Source organism: Aythya marila (genome assembly GCF_965140915.1).
Source record: "Aythya marila genome assembly, chromosome: 1".
Taxonomy (NCBI): domain Eukaryota; kingdom Metazoa; phylum Chordata; class Aves; order Anseriformes; family Anatidae; genus Aythya; species Aythya marila.
In genome coordinates this window covers 180,142,246-180,161,314 of record NC_139042.1, presented here as the reverse complement: position 1 = coordinate 180,161,314, position 19,069 = coordinate 180,142,246, and positions in this window count along the sequence as shown.

Genomic DNA, 19,069 nt, shown 5'->3' with positions numbered 1-19,069 from the left:
ATAAAAAATCTACAAGCAGGTGGGAAATATTTCTCACCTCTATGGGGAAAAATGTATCAAAAAAATCTTTTCTTTCAATTAAATGTCAAAAGTTTGCCTAGTAAGCAGGCAGTTTGAAAATAAAGTTATTTAATCAATGCCTTGTTTTTTTGTGTGTTTTTTTTGTTTGTTTGTTTTTCCACCAAGAGTTTTGTGTAAGTATATGCAGTCTTATTTATATGAGTTGCTTTTCTTGTAAAAACAATTGATACTTAAAATAAAATCACTTATGTTGGCTGCATTTATCATTTTTTTTAATTGTGAATTAGGCTTGAGGTTTCATCCACTGTGGTTGTTTAGAACTGGATTAAAGCACATACCATTTTTCCCCTTGGAGTTCGGATACGAAGTAGAATATCCTTACAAATTCATGGAAATACATTTAGATGTCAGATTTAGACATTTTGTTCCATGGAAAATTTCAAATAGGAAGCAAAATATAAGAAATTTTATTATTATTGTTGTTGTTGTTGTTGTTGTTGTTGTTGTTGTTGTTTTGTTGTTGTTATTGTTATTGTTATTATGAAATCCTGCCATGCTGCCTGCCAAGAACTATGTTTCAAGTATCCTTTGATAGAGGGTTGCATAATCAAAATGCTATAATATTTTAATATTATAAAAATAATATAATATTTATAAAAAATATTATAAAATTATTATAATATTTTCTATACAATGATCATCTTTCCTAGATAATCTGACTAATGAAACCCCCCGAGAGACATAATGTAGCTGGGCAATCCAGCTACCCTTTCTTTAGTACAGAGACAGGGAAAATCACCAGTGCATATGGTAATGCTGTGCACTTGTGAGTAAAACAGCCCAAATATCACACCAGTGTTTTGGCTATTGCTGAGCAGTGCTGGCACAGCATCAGGACTCTCTCCAAATCCCACCAAGCCAGAAGGCTGGGAGTGGGCAAGATCTGGGGAGGGGACATTGCCAGGGCTGCTGACCTAAACTGATCAACGGGATATTCCATACCGTATGGTGTCACACTCAGCAATAAAGGGTGGGAGAGGGGAAGGAGAACAGGTGGCTTTCATTATGAAGATGTCTGTTCGCCCAGACTACTAAATGTGTTGAGGTTCTCCTTCCCTCGACATGGCCAAACATTACCCATTGATGGAAAGTAGGGAATAATTGTTTTTTCTCTCTCTTTGCTTATGTGCAGCTCTGCTTATTTTTTCTTTCCCTTTCTTCCTTCCTTCCTTCCTTCCTTCCTTCCTTCCTTCCTTCCTTCCTTCCTTCCTTCCTTCCTTCCTTCCTTCCTTCCTTCCTTCCTTCCTTCCTTCCTTTCTTTCTTTCTTTCTTTTTCTTTTCTTTTCTTTTCTTTTCTTTTCTTTTCTTTTCTTTTCTTTTCTTTTCTTTTCTTTTCTTTTCTTTTCTTTTCTTTTCTTTTCTTTTCTTTTCTTTTCTTTTCTTTTCTTTTCTTTTTTCTTTTCTTTTCCTTGGAGAATCACAGAATCACAGAATTGTCTAGGTTGGAAGAGACCTCAAGATCATCGAGTCCAACCTCTGACCTAACAATAACAAGTCCTCCACTAAACCATATCACTAAGTTCAACATCTAAACATCTTTTAAAGACCTCCAGGGATGGTGACTCCACCACTTCCCTGGGCAGCCCGTTCCAATGCCTAACATCCCTCTCAGTAAAGAAGATCTTCCTAATATCCAACCTAAACGTCCCCTGGCACAACTTCAGCCCATTCCCCCTCGTCCTGTCACCAGGCACGTGGGAGAACAGACCAACCCCTACCTCGCTACAGCCTCCCTTGAGGTACCTATAGAGAGCGATAAGGTCGCCCCTGAGCCTCCTCTTCTCCAGGCTGAACAACCCCAGCTCCCTCAGCCGTTCCTCGTAAGACTTGTTCTCCAGACCCCTCACCAGCTTCGTCACCCTTCTCTGGACTCGCTCGAGCACCTCGATGTCCTTGTAGCGAGGGGCCCAAAACTGAACACAGTACTTGAGGTGCAGCCTCACCAGAGCCTAGTACAGGGGGACAATCACTTCCCTAGCCCTGCTGGCCACACTGCTTCTTATACAAGGATGCTCATGGCCTTCTTGGCCACCCGAGCATACTACTGGCTCATATTCAGGTGACTATCAACCATCACTCCCAAGTCCTTCTCTGCCAGGCAGCTTTCCAACCACTCATCTCCCAGCCTGTAGCTCTGCTTGGGGTTGTTGCGCCCCAGGTGCAGAACCCAGCACTTGGCCTTGTTGAACTTCATACAGCTGACCTCAGCCCATTGGTCCAGCCTATCCAGATCCTCCTGCAGAGCCTTCCTGCCCTCAAGCAGATCGACACACGCATCTAACTTGGTGTCATCTGCAAACTTACTGAGGGTGCACTCAATACCCTCATCCAGATCTTCCTTCCTTCCTTCCTTCCTTCCTTCCTTCCTTCCTTCCTTCCTTCCTTCCTTCCTTCCTTCCTTCCTTCCTTCCTAAACTATCTTCATCTTAACCCATGAACCTTCTTCTTTCCCATCATACTTTCTACTACCTCTGTTCCTTTGAGGTGGGCGAGTGAGAGAGTGGTTGTGGTGGACTTCAGCTGGCCATCAGAGTGAAACCACCACACTCTGTATTTTCATATGACTACCACAAAGTTTTAGCAATTTAAGTTCTTTTTATGCTCTGTAAAATGACACAACACAACAGTCTTCTTCTGAATGGGGTTTATGGTTCAATTTACATGTTCAGCTGAGTGAAGTAAATATAAAAATTATATATGGACCTTTTGATATATTTCTGCAGTTGCAATTGTCATTAATTAAAACAAAATATTAGTTTCAAGGAATGTCACCCTTTGTATTCACTTCTGAAATACAGTACCTTAAATATATGATGACTGCTTGGAAGTCAATACATTCAGTCCAGTGTAATGACAACAGATTCTACTCTGTGACACTAAAAATCTCCATCTATACTTGTACTTTATAGCACATTACGGTATAGGCATACAAATTTGATGGGGGGAGGGGAGGGGCAGGACCAAAAATGTTGAACTTTGCATTTTTTTCTTTAACTGCTATTTCAGTGAAAGAATTTATAGATACTTTGCCTTTGAGATATGTAAATAAGAGATGAGTGAATCAAACTTCACAAGTATTAGTCAGGAAGTACATTTTAAATCCTTTCAATTCCACTAATCAGATACTCTTACATCTATACCACTAAAATAATACAAAATGTTTGGAAAGATCTGGAGAGATCATCACTTTAATGTTTACCCCAAAGGACGTATCAGCACTTACAAAGGCACATTCATAACTTTTTTTTCCTTTTTCTTTTAACTTACCACATCATGAAGGTACACAGAAAGTCATTTTTACAAGATTTTCAATAGCCTAGTCCTACCATAAAGCGGTATAGTTGTATTGGGTTTATGTGGCAAGGTTTAGGTGTCAGGGGACTGCAAGGGTGGCCTCTGTGAGAATCCAGAAGCTGCTCCATGTTAGATAATGGCCAGTTTCAGCTGCTCCAAAGGAACCTGTCACTGCCCAGGGCTAAACCAGTAAACAATGTTTGCACCTCTGTGAAAGGCACAAAAAGAGAAAATTAAATTAAAATAAAATAAAAGAAATAAACCTGCTGCACAACAGCAGCTGGGAGAGTGAGGAGTGAGGAGTGAGAACCAGCCCTGCAGACAGCATGGTCAGTGCAGCAGGAGGGCAGGAGGTGCGCCAGGCATGCAGCAGCAGTTCCCCGGCAGCCCGTTGGAGAGGCCCCTGGTGGAGCAGGCTGTCCCAGGGGTAGATGGGAAGGTGTCTTTAGTTTGTGTTTTTGTTAATTTGTTTGTTTCTCACTGCCCTAACTCATTGGTAATAGGTAATAAATTTTATTAATCTCCTTATGCTGAGTCTGTTTTGCCCATTATAATAATTGTTGAGTGATCCCCCTGTCCTTATCTCAACCCTTGAGCCCTTTTCATTGTATTTTCTCCTTCTTTTCCTTTGAGGAGGGAGAGAGAGAATGGTTGTTGTGGAGCTCAGCTGCCCATATGGGTAAAACCATCACAATGGTTTACATATATATATTTGTGGCTCATAAAAGGCCAGATGTAGTGAAATATGAGACACTTAAATGATTTGCAATTTTCTGTATCTTCACAGAAGGTCTGCCTCAACATCCATTGAAAACAATAGGAATTATTTACCTTTAACTTCCAGAGGCTTTGGAGCAAGCCCTATCCAGGCCCCAGTGTGGAATAATGACATGCACAATTATAAGCATACAATGTTTCAAACAAATTTGTATATTTAAAGCTTATTTATTTGAAAGCCTGATCCATAAATGAACACAAATCAACACGAATGTTGTAAGATTTTTACTCCAGATAAATTAAAACATGAATTTTAAGATGAGGACACATTAATTAATAACATAACTGGTGAATGTAAGGGTGTTTTGCCCTCTTCTCTTACATACTTTTGTTGCATATAATTTCATACACCTGAATAACTAGCAATTTCTTTTTGCAGCTCTAAGAACAGCTCTTAACAAGGCTACAAGGACAACTCACATGAAAAATTTAGATATCTACAGAGAATCTCTAAAAAACACTAAAGCTTTGTTTTACTTGTTTCTTGACCAACAACCTTTTACCATTCTGAGTATTTCCTGTACAATGGAGACCCTCAGTCTGTACCTTATCTTTTACTTAGGCAGTGCATTCGCATTTCATGTCCTTTCACAGTGCAGTTCACTTGGAGACAAAAGCAAGAGGAATTTGTTTCAGTTCAGCTATTCCGTTTTAAAAGACACTTTCCAGCTCACTTGCAGAAGCTGCCCAAAAGGGAAATCAAGGATTGAGATTAGCATTTTTTTCCAAGATTTGAAAGACCAGTAAATTCATGGGGATTTTTTTTTTATTTATTTGTCATTGATTAAAGTGTCCTTACAGTATTTGCTTATTGATGGACTGTCAACATGGGACAGCTTTAAAGTATACCTTTAATTGTAGAGTTTTCCAAGATGTCATAATCAAATCTTAAATTTATCCTGTTGGAAATTGATTCCAGGTATTACACTTATCCAACAACTGCTATTGAATCTGTTTTCCTACAAGAACAATAAAAGACTAATTATGTTAGTTATACATTGTTCTCAGGATGGGCATTCTAAGCACATTGCTGATCTTTCATTTGTTTACATGCTGCTCAAATGTAGTGTTATCATAATACATATATATATATATACATATATATAATGCAGTATATAATATGACGTGATCAGGAAATGTTTTATCCAAATATTTTTAAATATACTACTAAAAAAAAATGGCAAATAGTTCTTCAAGCTTTCATCTTACATAATAAAGAGTGAAGACTCATTCTATTAGAATTTAATTAATTTAAAATTGTACATGGATTTTTTACTGTTTCATAGAATCTTAAAAGCATAGAATATCCTGAGTTGGAAAGAACCTGCAAGGATTATGAAGTCCAACTCCTGGCTTCACACAGGACCACCCAAAAATCAGACCCTGTGTCTGATAGCACTGTCCAAAAGTTTCTTGAACTCCAGCAGGCTCAATGCCATGACCACTGCCCTGAGGAGCCTTTTCTAGTGCCTGACCACCCTCTGAGTGCAGAACCTTTCCCTAACCCCCAGCCTGACCCTCCCCTGTCCCAGCTCCATGCCGTTCCCTCAGGTCCTGTCACTGTCCCCGGAGAACGGAGCTCAGCACCTGCCCCTCCACTCCCCTCGTGAGGGAGCTGCAGGCCACCATGAGGCCTCTTCTCATTCTCCTCTGCTCTGGGTTGAACAAATAAAGTGACTTCAGCTGCTCCTCATACTTCTTCCCCTAATGACCCTTCACCACCTTTGTAGCCCTCCTGTGGACACTCTGCTGGTTTCATGTTTGTCTGTGGTGCCCAGAACTGCACACAGTACTCAAGGTGAGGCTGCATCAGCGCAGAAAAGAATGGGACAATCCCCTCCCTCAGGAGACTAGCAATGTTGTGCTTGATGCACCCCAGGATACAGTGGGCCCTCCTGGCTGCCAGGGCACACTGTTGACTCATAGTCATCTTGCCATTGACCAAAACACTTTTACCCTTTCTGCAGGGCTGCTCTCCAGCTTCTCATTCATTTTCTTACAAGGTATACAATGACTATTTATTACCATTATTTATTAACAAATGACCTCAAAGAGGATTACAACCTTACTATAAAAAATACTGTTTTAAGTAGATGTGGAACCAGTCACTGATTCAAAGCCTCAATATGAGAGAACCTATTTCATCAAGAACTTGTAGTGGGTCTTTTGGCTACTGCTTTCCATTGCAGAAATGCTGGAAAGAATATGATAATTCTTCTATTCTTCTGTCTACCTTATCTGCAGCTAGTACATGAAATCTCATCACATAGAGACTGCTGGTACTCATGGACTCCAAAGATTCAACTGTTTTTCTTGTGTCTATATTGGGAAATGAAATAAAAGCCCTCTCCAACAGAAGTCTTAGCACTAGGTAAGCATACAGTACAAAATCACTCTATACATCAATTCCAAATATGGTGTGACAGTTATTTTCAGATTATATTCTCCAAAATTCCAAGAGATAATGACCTGTCTCCAGGCCCTCTTGGTATCAGATCAGCCCCTGTTACTTTCTTGGTAGAAAGGGCTAAAAAGCTCTACCAAAGTCATGTATTACAAAAGCACTTTGATATTTTCTAGATCAAAACTTTCTACATAAATGTACAGTATTTTCAAAATTATTAAGCAACAATAGCAGCAGAGCTACTAATCTACTTAAAGGTCAAAGACACAACCCTGTCATGTTTTGTCAGGAGAGGGTGGAATAATTTCTCATTCTGGAGATTTTATGGTTACCGAACTGTTCTTTCAAGCCTGAACCGTTAAGAGCTATATTTCTATACATATTACTGTGAATTTCTGGACATAGAATCACAGAATGGCTTGGGTTGGAAGAATTTCCTCCTAACGTCTAATCCAAATCTCCCCTCTTTTTGTTTAAAACTGTTTTCCCTTCTCCTATCATTATCTGCCTAAGTCCTGGGCAACCTACTTGAGTAGGACAGTTGACAAGATGACATCCAGGGGACCTTTCCAACCTTAACCATTCCTTGATTCTATGATTCCGTGAATAAATAGATAAAAAAAAAAAAAAAAAAAAAAAAAACAATATATATTGTAATCCATTACATTAATATGGTACATTTTCATAGTTTCTTGTAAGGTTTGGAACTAGATCAAAAAAGGTAGGTTTCAGCAATGGAAAATAATATCAGTTGGCATTTTTTATATCTCTTACAAAGTGGAATCATAGAATGGTTTGGGTTGGAAGGAACCTTAAAGATTATCTAGTTCTAAACCCCCTGCCATGGGCATGGATGCCTCCCACTAGACCACATTGCTCAAAGCCCCATCCAACCTGGCCTTGAACACTTCCAGGGATGGAGAATCCACAACTTCTCAGGGCAACCTGTTCCAATGCCTCACCACCCTCATAATAAATATTTTTTTCTTATATCTAATCTAAATCTACCTTCTTTTAGTTTAAAACCATTACTTCTTGTCCTATCACTACGCTGCCTGATAAAGAGCCCCTCTCCTGCTTTCTTGTAGCACCTGCCTAGAGGTACTTGAAGTCCTCTCTAAGGTCTCCCTGGAGCTTTCTCCAGGCTGAACAACCCCAGCTCCCTCAGCCTGTCTTTATAGGGGAGGTATTCCATCCCTTTGATCATCTTTGTGAATGTTGATTTACCTCCAGCAGAGGTCTGCACTGAGCACTATTGTCAACATTCCCACCAAGAAAAAATACTGCCAAAACTGGCTGAGATAGTCTAAGACCTACACAAGGGACAAGGCCACCTATGGGGGTCTTTACGTTAATATTGGCATTGGGCCTAAGCCTTGATTTAAGTTCCCTGGCAACAGATCTATTAAAGCTATATTACTCAGATTCACACTGCCCCTGAAAGCTTTATTAAATGATTATTTCACAGCATGGAAGGAAATGCACTGAAAATTAATGTGCAGCATCAGCCAGTCATGGCTCATAGCTGAAATATGTTCTTTATGTCAAAAAGTAGAGTAAGAAAGTGTAAGTGAAATTCTTCTCATTAACTTTACTTATCTAATCTGGCTTCTAGGGCTATAGTCAATGGGAAGAAATGGCCATTTCTAGAGTTATTTCATATTTTTTTTTCTGTCTTAACAGACCAGTCTCGGGTAGGATGCATTGCCCTCTGGAAGTGCCTCTCAACTTCTGCAGACCATTGAAGAAGCCCAGCTGCCTTGATGGAGTGCTAGAAGTTAAAGAACATGAACTCTAATGTATGTGAAAGGAATAAGATTTGATTTATCCATCTGACCCATGGGATTTTGACAGGCTAAGAGAAGCATCCTCAGTGTATACAGGATTTATTCTATTAGATTTTCCTTTTTGCAGAAAACTATTTGAGACAACTTCTGCCAACTGAAATCATGCCCACACATATTTCATCAAGAGAATTGTTCAGAAACAGTTAATTAGCTAAACATCTAAAGTGTTGCCACAGTCAGAATATACATATTTTCTTCTATAAAAACACAACTATGTGTTTTATTAAGGTGATTTTTAATGAATGGTTAAGACCTCTAAATAATTTAAAGATACAATTTAATCTTAACAAAATTTGTCATTTTACACTATTACATTGCTAAGAAATGTAATAATTTGGATCATACAGTCCTAAAGTTATGAGCAATTAAATAAATTGGCAAGTTCTCCTGCTTACTTCAATTAATTGCCCAGGGAAGTGGTGGAGTCACCATCCCTGGAAGTCTTCAAAAGACGCTTAGATGTAGAGCTTAGGGATATGGTTTAGTGGAGGGCTGTTAGCGTTAGGTTGGAGGTTGGACTCGATGACCTTGAGGTCTCTTCCAACCTAGAAAATTCTGTGATTCTGTGATTCTGTAATTTAGAAGGTGGAGGATAGGAAGAAGCCGGGCAGGCAGTTCCCATTCCTGTGAGCAGCAGGTGGCAGTCCAGAGTTGACTGACAGGTCTTTGTTAAATAGAGTGGAATGGAAATGGAAATGGAAATGGAATGGAATGGAATGGAATGGAATGGAATGGAATGGAACGGAACGGAACAGAACAGAACAGAACAGAACAGAACAGAATATAGAATAGAATAGAATAGAATAGAATAGAATAGAATAGAATAGAATAGAATAGAATAGAATAGAATAGAATCGAATCGAATCGAATCGAATCGAATAGAATAGAAGGTTCCTTTCAACTGGAAGGGACCTTCAAAGATCATCAAGTCCAACTGCTTGACCTCTTCAGGGCTAACCAAAAGTTAAGGCATATTATTGAGGGCGTTGTCCAAACAGCTCTTGAACAGGCATGGGTCATCAACCACCACTCTAGGAAGCCTGTTCCACTGTTTGACCACCCTCATGAGAAATAATTTTTTCCTTATATCTAGTCTGAACCTCTTCTGTCACAACTTTGTTTCCTTCCTGTGCATCCTGTTACCAGGGAGAAGATAACAGCACCTCCCACTCCACTTCCCCTTCTCCAGAAGTTGTAGAAAGTAACGAGAGTAAGAAGTCACCCTTCAGCCTTCTCTTTGCCAAACTAGACCACCCAAGTGTCCTTAGCCCCTTCTCAAAGGGTGTGCATTCCAGCCATTTTACCATCTTTATTGTTCTCTGAATGCTTTCAAGGACCATGACATCCTTTTTATATTGAGGAGCCCAGAACTGCATGCAATATTCAAGGTGAGGCTTCACTAATGCTAAGTAGAGTGGGAGAAACACCTCTTTCAACCAGCTGGCTACGCTGTGTTTAATGCATTCTAAAATGCAATTTGCTATTTTGGTTGCCAGGGCATGCTGCTGGCTCATGTTGAGCCTGTTGTCAACCAGCACTCCCAGATCACACTTTCCCCTGCCCTCCCCAATTTTTATTTCCAGATGGAAATCTCTCCTTGTTATGGTACTTGTCTATTCTGGTTCTGAAAATCTCCTAGACTTTTCTGTCTGCTAAATAACAAATTCACACTGGTGATTTAGGGTAAAAATGCTATTTATGGGGAATAAGATTCATGTTTTGTTTTGTTTTTCAGAAACTCATCCACCAGACCATACTAGCAGACCTAAATTTAAATAATCTGGAAAAACATGTACAGAAAATATGAGGCATAGCAATCTTTTATCTCTTAGGTCTTGATATGTTTCACAGCACAGCATATATAACTCAGATCTCTTCAAATCTCTTTAACTGTAAACAAAGCAATACTGGATAAGAGACAAGCACACATAACAAAGTGGTTGAACTAGTGTAAGATCAGTATCCTTGTTCATAAATTTGATGGTCCAAAAGGTCAAGTTTTGGCTATTTAGAATATGTAGAAGAGGTTACAATCTGACAAGTTGAACTGTTTTGTTTTGTTTTTGTTTTCTGTTTTTTTTAGCTTTCATTGTTAACCTCTGGAAAAAAAAATACATATTGTTACACATAAAAGAAAAATGATACTAATATGTGCAACAAATTTATCAAACATCCATAGAAACATTCTGGAAATCTCACTTTATTTGTTACTCATCATTCTTTCATTTTAGCTAGTCTGGTGGCCCATATGAATATTAAATCTTGTTAATGAAGGAGGTAAACAAGAAAATTTGGAAGGAACAGTAAGAAACTTAAAACTTTCCACACAGTGATATTTTTTCCTAATTATCAGAAAAAAAATATTTTCTTATTAATATACACAAATATAAACACTGAAAATGCTAGCTAATTATTATCTGTATATAATTACACAGGTCATTCATAGCCAGTAAGACAAGCAGTCACTCTTTCCACCTTGCAAAATTATGCTCACAGGGTTAGATAGCTCAAGTTTATAAAAAGGACCAATAACGATCATTTACATAATTTGCAATGTTGAATTATTTTTATTTGCCAGTTCTGGGAAACTGTCTAATGGTTTGAATTGCCATTGCCCGACTGTCTGCTTATTGAAAATGAATTTGAACTGCATGGTGCTCCCAGTTCTCTGTTTCATGTAACTGCCAATAGAATTTCTAACATCTTCACCAGAAGCTATCTAATGTAGTTGCAATGCTGAGCTAGATGCATTTTAAGAAGATATTTTGTTAGTAAACGTTGCTAAAAATATTAAAATGTATGAATTTAGAACCCGTGACAGTCTACATGAAAGTAAAGTTCTGAACAAATGCCATTAAAATTAGGACTAATAAAAATATCCTTTTTCTCAAGGAAATTTAACATTTTTGAGAATGTTTATTGACCTACTAATTCTGTTAGGTTTGCTATGTTCAGTAAGCAACAATTGTTTGAATAAATCTGCACCAATAAAAAGGAAGTCTATATTCATCATCCATCATCATTTTGACTAAAGAACTGAAGTTTGCTAGTCTTTTATCATGCATAAATTCATTTGTTCGCAGTTGATGTATCAAGACTTTTAGTTCCTGGTACATTCTTTCTAAATTCTTCTCCACATAATTCTAATCCTAACATTTGTGAAATCTCAGACACTAATTTTATGAGATTCTACCCAAAGTATTCATACAAAACACCTGTTTAGAAATTTCACATAATTTGTCTTACAAAGAAAGAAACTCTTTATTCCAGAACACTCTGTGGCGGTTTTACCGTGCTAGGCAGCTGAACAATCGCTTTCTCACTCCCCCTCCTTAGAAGAGGAGGGGAAGAAGCAAAGGAAAGAACACCTCATGGGTTGAGATAAGGATAATTTAATTAAAAGGAAAAATAATTATTAAGGAAAGATTATTAATAATTAAATAATTTAACTAAAGGGAAACAGGGAAAGGGGAAAAGGGAGCGGGGAAGAAAACAAAATAAAACAAGTAAAGGATGTGTGGAAGTGCAGAGGAAAGAAACTATTCTGTACTTCCCACAAATGAGCAATGCTTAAGCACGTCCTTGAAGCAGGGCCTCAACACACATAGATGCTGTTTGGGAGGACAGATGTTTTTGCAACGAGAGCCTACCCCTCCCCTCTTCTTCCTTTTTCCACCTTTTATTGCTGAGTGTGACATCATATGGTATGGAATATCTCTTTGGTTGGTTTAGGTCAGCTGCCCTGGTTCTTTCTCACTTTTTGCCCACCCCCTACGAGGGTTAGAGAGAGTCCTGATGCTGTGCCAACACCGCTCAGCAGCAGACACAACACTGGTGTGATACCACTGCTGTTCTAGCTACAAGTGCAGAGCACAGCACTGTATGGGCTGCTGCAGGGAAAGTTAACATCCCAGCCAGACTCAGTACACACTCTCATGTGTGAGAGGTTATACTTACTTTAGTGATGTTCAAAAATCATAGACTGAAAACAGCTTTACTTTTTCTTTTTACATTTTCAGTTATATCTGGGGTAGTGTGAAGTTACACATATGTGATCACTGCTCAGCTGAGAAGTGATAACTTACAATACTACAACATGCTTTCAATTGCTGTGTTCTCTTACAATCAATAGAGCACAATGGTGGTATAAAGATTTTTTTCAACCCCACACTCTGGGTTGAGAGTTGCACCTTGATAGACACGGCAGAAAATTTTGCCATGCGAGTAAATTGTTTAGAGAAGTTTTCAATATAGCTTCCTTCACAAATTTTACAGTAATCATTCCAGTAGACAATATTTTAAAAACAAAAATATGCATACACAAAATATTGATACTATATATATATATACAGATATGTTTGAACATCAATGTATTCGAACATTATAAAGAAAATATAAATACATAAAGAAAAGAAACTGAAGCCAGGTATTATAGTCACTAGTGATGACCAAAAGCATAGGCATTTGACCAACTGTATGCTAGCTAACATCAATAACTGGTGAAAGAGTCATCCAGAACTTCATAAAAGTCTTTTTTTTTTTTTTCCCTACCCTGAAGTGTTACCATGTCCAAGTAATAATAGCACAGTTTTATTCCACAGAGCCAGCCCTTTTGAGCATTCTGAACTGAATCTGCTGACTTCGGTAAGGAGGAAAAAAAGAAAAAAAAAAAAAAAACTTTTAATGCTTTTTATTGCAGCTAGACCTGCAAAACCAGCACAGCTGAGAAAGATGGTTTCTGTTTCTTGTTGTTTGTCTTCAATAGAATTCTTTAAAATGCCAATGAAAGAAAAAAAAAAAAAAAAAAAAAAAAAAAAAAGGCCCATTTGTCATAGGTCATTGAATGTAGAAGTTCCCAGGCATGAGCTGTGCTAAGAAAGCAAGATTCTGTGCCTGTATATATGCTTGCAGGACTGGTGCCTCATAAATGAGGCAATGCATCTCTTCTATGAATCAAATGTAGAAGGGGATACACACCATGCTTTGAAAAACAGCTCATGTCACCCAAATCACTTACGTGTAATCTTACACCAGTCCAAAGCCCAGTGTCTCTGAAGCAGAGGATGCAAGCAAGTGCACAACTCTAGACAGGGTTTTGGTGTCAAGGCTGTTCCATACCATCTCCATACCAAGCTGTCTCCATATTACCTGCAATGCTGAACACAGACTCCCCTTGGAATCAAAGAAGAACTGCTAGCAGAAGGCTTTTTCCTGAGGGATGCTGTTGACACAGGGAATTATTTTTGCTGTTGATCTGCCACATCTTAGATTTCTTATTCTTCAATATGTAACAAAGCCTGTTTTTCTCTTGGGTAATTTTTAGTGCAACTCGAAGCTTCACTTAAGGGGGTCTATATTTGTTATAGACTGTTGATATATTATTATTATTATTATTATTATTATTATTATTATTATTATACTTGCCACTGAATTTTTATCCATGGTATAAATTAGGACAATTGCTAATCTTAATGTGACTGTGAAGCAAGCAGTGCCTGGAACAGGCACCTGCTGAGACTTTCGTTAATCAAAAGTAAATATTTTTTAAACCACACATGCACTCCATGCAACATATGATATGCTGTGTCTTTTATAACATGAACTACTCACTTGTCATTTTAAAAAGTAGATTTAATTGATTTTCAGATTTCAAGCTTCATCTACAAAGACCTTTTTTTTTTTTCTTTTTTTTTTTTTTTATTGCACTGGCTTCTACTTTATTGTTTCATTTTATGTTAGTCTGTTGAGATCACTTTATATGAGATAGTTTCTTCTTAGCCATATTTTATTGAAATGTCAACTAGTACCAGGGATCTTTCCATGGGTTTTTGAAACTTAGAAATAGCTTGGCTCTTACATGATACTTTAATAATGTTGCCAATCCTCTGATAAGTTGTTCACATCAGATATTTAGCCCCAATACCTAATGCTTGAGAATCTACATTGATTCCCTTCACGTTCCTCCTCTGCATTCCAAGATTTATGAATATTAAGTTGTGCTTGCCCCAGAGCAAAAGTATACTCACTAAGATATTTGCTGAGATCAGGAGTCTCTCTGCCCCATTTTTTAAACAAAGGCATTAATAAGGAAGCACTATAAAATGTACAACAGTGAAAAAATATGGAAAATTCAGTATTTTTAATAAAGTAAGAAAAAAAATCCTTTAGTTCAAAGCACCCTATCTGAGCTATCCTAAATAATGCAAAAGAATAACAATTTATGACACTTGTACAGAATTATATCTGCTAAGAAGTGTGAGTGAACCCTGATTTCTAAAACTATGACTGTTATTTTTAAAAACAGTGGTCACATATGGTAAAAAAGATATCATTCTCTATAATTTTATAATTATAACACAAATACATGAACGGCTTTCATATACAACATCTTCAGAGTTCAGTTAGGCCCAGCAGAAATGACTGTGTCATTACCCAGCAAGAACATAATGATTTTTTGCTCCAAGAACAAAATCTAGGAAGTTGCAGACCTATGCAGAGGGTATATGTACACCTTTTGATGCTGAAATATCTTTGAAATATCTTTCATCATGACTAAATGATCTTTATAATTTTACATGCATATGTAAATACGTGTACTTTTTAAATTCTAGAAATGGTATTTCTTTTTTTTTTTTAATAAGTACATTTCTTAAATTTCATTCTAAAGGCTTTCAGCTACCTTGGTGATTTTTATGCATGCATGAAAATAAGAAACTTATTTGAAGTAAGCTCAAAGTCATATAAATGAGAAGGAAGAAAAATCACATAAGAAGACTGCATGAGGTGGTTTACTAATTTGCCAACAGGTGGAATAAACATACTAAGACAAAAACTTTTCATTAAGTACCAAACCAGACTAATGTTAATCATTCATGTAGGCACATATTCAAATATTTGAGCCTCAGTTTCTAAACTGTATTACTTCTGTCTCTCTGTTTGTAATTACATTGCTTTCAATTTTATATATTAAATAGTTTCCTAGCTGCTCTTTAGAAAGTAATAAATTGTTTAATTTTAAAAGTGACTCCACATGATTAAGATAATTCAAGAGATACAACTGAATAACTTTTTTTTTTTTTTTTGCACAAACCTTTATATTAAACCAAAAATAGAGCTCTATTGTGTTTATTAATGCAAATATTCTTATGGAAATAAACAATATTTGTATATTTGGTATTCCTAGCAGGTGCTTTATAAGCCATCACTGAAATATCTCAAAGCAATTATTTTTCAGCAATTTCCTCCCACTGTTATTCTATATATTCTACTATACTGAGCACAAAACAAGATGTTGGTATTTCTCAGTATAGCATCTACTGAATTATAAATTAAGATGGCTATAAATTAGATTGTAAATTAATAAGCACAAAAAGGCACCCCTTGAATATAGAAAGCTTAGTCTGTGTGGCAGAGAACTCACTTCCCCACTAGCATCAAGGCTGACACTCGAGATACTTTGGGATAATGCTCTTATTCGCCACACTGGCAGAAAGAAGAAATTACCTGGTTTGAAGAAGAGCTAGTGAAATTTATTTATTCTATCTATTTACTGGCAATTGCTATGTAGGGTATTATATGGATTCCCAGATAGCATTAATGGTTCTGTTTTCTGCATGCCTCAGGCCACAGGGCTGTGATTACTTTTAATCAGTTTCAAGCCTCCCCACCCTGAGCTGTGCTTTGGTTATCTTCAGACTAGATCAGAACATTGCAGTCTACCTACCGTAACACTTGGAAGTTTCCCTGAGGTTTTCAGGCAATGTAGCATGCAGCCAAAATGAAAGTTCAGATCCTTTTCCTTCCCCTTCCTCTCCCTACAGGAATTTCATTGGCTGTTCCCTGTTTCCCATTAGTAGTCCCAAGTATTACAATGGTCACTAGAAATCCTGTCCTTTCTTTTGTAATTCAATACCATAAGACAAAAAATAAAAATAAATACATATACATGTACATATACGTAAAAGTGATATAAAAACTTTTCCACAGGATTATACTACCTATAAGTTCCTTATGAATACTCATGCAAATCTATGTAAATTTACTAAAGTAAATTGCATTCCTGATAAAAAGTAATATGCATTCCTGATAAAAATCAAGTCCCAAATTGTCATTCTACATGATCAGGAATAAACTTTACCACTCTTCAAACCCCCAAATTCAGTTTAATACGTACAACGAGGAGAGGATCCTTAGTAGTCACCCATAAACAGGCAGAAACAGACTTGTCACTCATGCTCACACTTGTGAGCATGACACTCTCTTTCGCTTTTTCCATTTCAGTGAAACTCATAAATTAAGTGTAACTTACCTCTGCCAAAATAACCAGCACACTTTCTGTTTCAAAAGATCTCTAATATAAGTAAAAAAAAAATGCTGTAACTTAATGCAAGACAGAATATTGTTGACAACAGCAAAATCATTTTTACTATCATGTGTTAACTATCATTAGCATAACAAACACCAAATTATCTACCAATGTGATAAAATCATGTCAGTGAAGGGGCTTGGAAGCAACTAGGAAGATGTAGTGACAGTACCCTGTGCATATGCAATTCTCATTATTCAGATAAAGAAAGAACAGAAAGTTAGAGGAAATGCATTTATGAAAATCCCTGGTGAATAATATATTAATTATCAAAACGGGCTCCGCCAAACACTCAGACAATTTATATAGCACATCAGACAAAATATGCCAACTATTCAAAAAAACAAGGCAGATGAGATTAGGCTTGTGCAGGTTGTCTCACTGACATGCAGTGTTCTAGACAAGCAAGTGAACATGCTACGAGACAAGCAAGTGAACATATTACACAAGGACCTACGCAAACTACAAAACGATCAAAGACTGCTTCAATATCATAATGTAAAATTGTAATGGGAAGGTAGACAGGATGATAAAAAGAAGCAGATCTCTTTGAAATGCAAGTCAAGGAAAAAAAAAAAAAAAGAAAAAAAAAAGAAAAAAAAAAGTGACAGGCTCATAGCATTTTCAGATGAGGATTTAAGATTATGGCACCTTACACAAGAGCAACATAGGAAGTGAACACGAAAACATGCAGCTTTTAAAACAACAAGACTAACACAATTTTTGCAAACTATTTAACTCCACTATTAGATAACTCAGCTAATTCCAGAAAGGAATTATCAAAGGAGAGGGGGACATAAGGTCTAATTAAATGGAGAAGTATGCTGCTAAATAAAGCCTAGGGTGTTTTTCTGCCTTCACTACAGAAACTGCATTCTCCTATAGAACAACAGGAGTGGGTTCCACTGATTTCCCAGCAGATCTTCCAAAAGTAAGAAACTAAAAAAGTTATTTCTCTTTTGGTACCTTTGTGATGAGCAGCCATTATCTCCAGTTTAACTGAAAAGAGAGTTTCACAGTTGCAAAACCAACAGCTGCAGTACCACCGGCTTTTAAAAGCTGACACTTGCAGCACTAACTGCGGGAAGCCTACTGCAAGATTAAGACTCCAGCTGCAGGAAACCATGTGTTTTTATTTAATGTTGACTACAAAACTTCTCTTGCTTATTGTTGAAATACAGGTTTCAGGAAGAACAGTTTTGTCCTTCAACTGGAAAAGTACCCAAGTTCCAGTTAACTCCTGCTGGAGGGACTGACTGGCCAGCCATGCGGTGACGAAAAGAATAAAGGTAGAAGCTCTACAAATGGACAACAGACAGTCATGAACAGCCATAAAGAAACAGGCCAGAACACTTCACAGTGTGAGAAAGGGGAAAGAAAAATAAATAAATAAATAAACAAGGACAAATAAAAAAGAGGCACAGCCAAGTTACACTGAAAAAAAAAAAAAATGCAACAGCAATGTTAAACCTTCTGTGGGCAAAATGAGTTTGTGAATGATGGTGAAAAGCATATATGGCTGCCTCACAAGTCTTGTAATTTTTGTGTTTTCAAAATAGCATGATCTTCCTGTTAAAATCACCAGTAAAATCAAAGGAGAACTGGGGCAATTTCCCAAGTTTTGATAGATTCTCAGGTTGGCTACCTCTTACCAAAGCAGTAGGAGGTTAAAATGCTTCTAGAAGTATCAGCCAACTTGGTCTTACACAGTTAAGACAGTCTGATAGATAAGTAAGCACAACACTGTACAATGTAAATGGCAAAACAAGGTTTCAGGTTTTAAGATCTACTGATTTCATTGTTAGTAACAAACTCTTTTGGAGTTTTTTTTAACTCTATTAAGCAGAAAAGCAAGTCAATAATCACTTGATGATCAAGCTCATGTAGACAGACCTGCAGAAAGACAGACAGAAGCTTCTGAGAGTGGTCTGTTGTGTCCACAGACAAGATTCAAATACTTCAGGAAGCACATTGGTTAAATATGAAATATTCTTTGATAATATTTTTGTATATGTCTTTCTTGTCTTGCTCAAGCCCAAAATAGTTACAACAAGAAATCAAAGAAAAATAAAAAGCAAGTATTTATAAGCACAGGTATCAAGGAAGCTGAAGTGGGAGAAGATAAGATATAGAAGGCTTTCTCCTAGTGCCAGCTGGATGCATGCTGTAAGCCACATGAGGAGGCCAAGCACCTGGACCACAGGAGCTCCAGAATTCACATTTGTGATTATTGGCAGGAGCAAAACCCCAAGCAAATTAAAGAGGATCAATTTCAGCAATTCATATATTTCTAATAACTGA